This window comes from Octopus bimaculoides, chromosome 12, assembly GCF_001194135.2.
Source record: "Octopus bimaculoides isolate UCB-OBI-ISO-001 chromosome 12, ASM119413v2, whole genome shotgun sequence".
NCBI lineage: Eukaryota > Metazoa > Mollusca > Cephalopoda > Octopoda > Octopodidae > Octopus > Octopus bimaculoides.
Genome location: NC_068992.1, coordinates 38,263,858 through 38,264,077, shown reverse-complemented (window position 1 = coordinate 38,264,077; position 220 = coordinate 38,263,858).

The following is a 220-nucleotide window of genomic DNA, read 5'->3' as shown; positions in this document are numbered from 1 at the left end:
ACAAACTAAAATAAGAAATCATTTAACTTTGAATGTAATTTTTTAAAAATCATTAAAAACCACCAAAAGTAGATAGATTTTAAAAAGTGTATCAAATATAGGAGGTAATTAATTAATTAACGATAAGCAGTGGGGGTTGGGAAAAGGCAAGAAAGAAAAAAAATTTATTTTAAAAACTGGTGGGGAAGAAAAGATAAGGAAAGAGTAGAGTAGCAGCGCT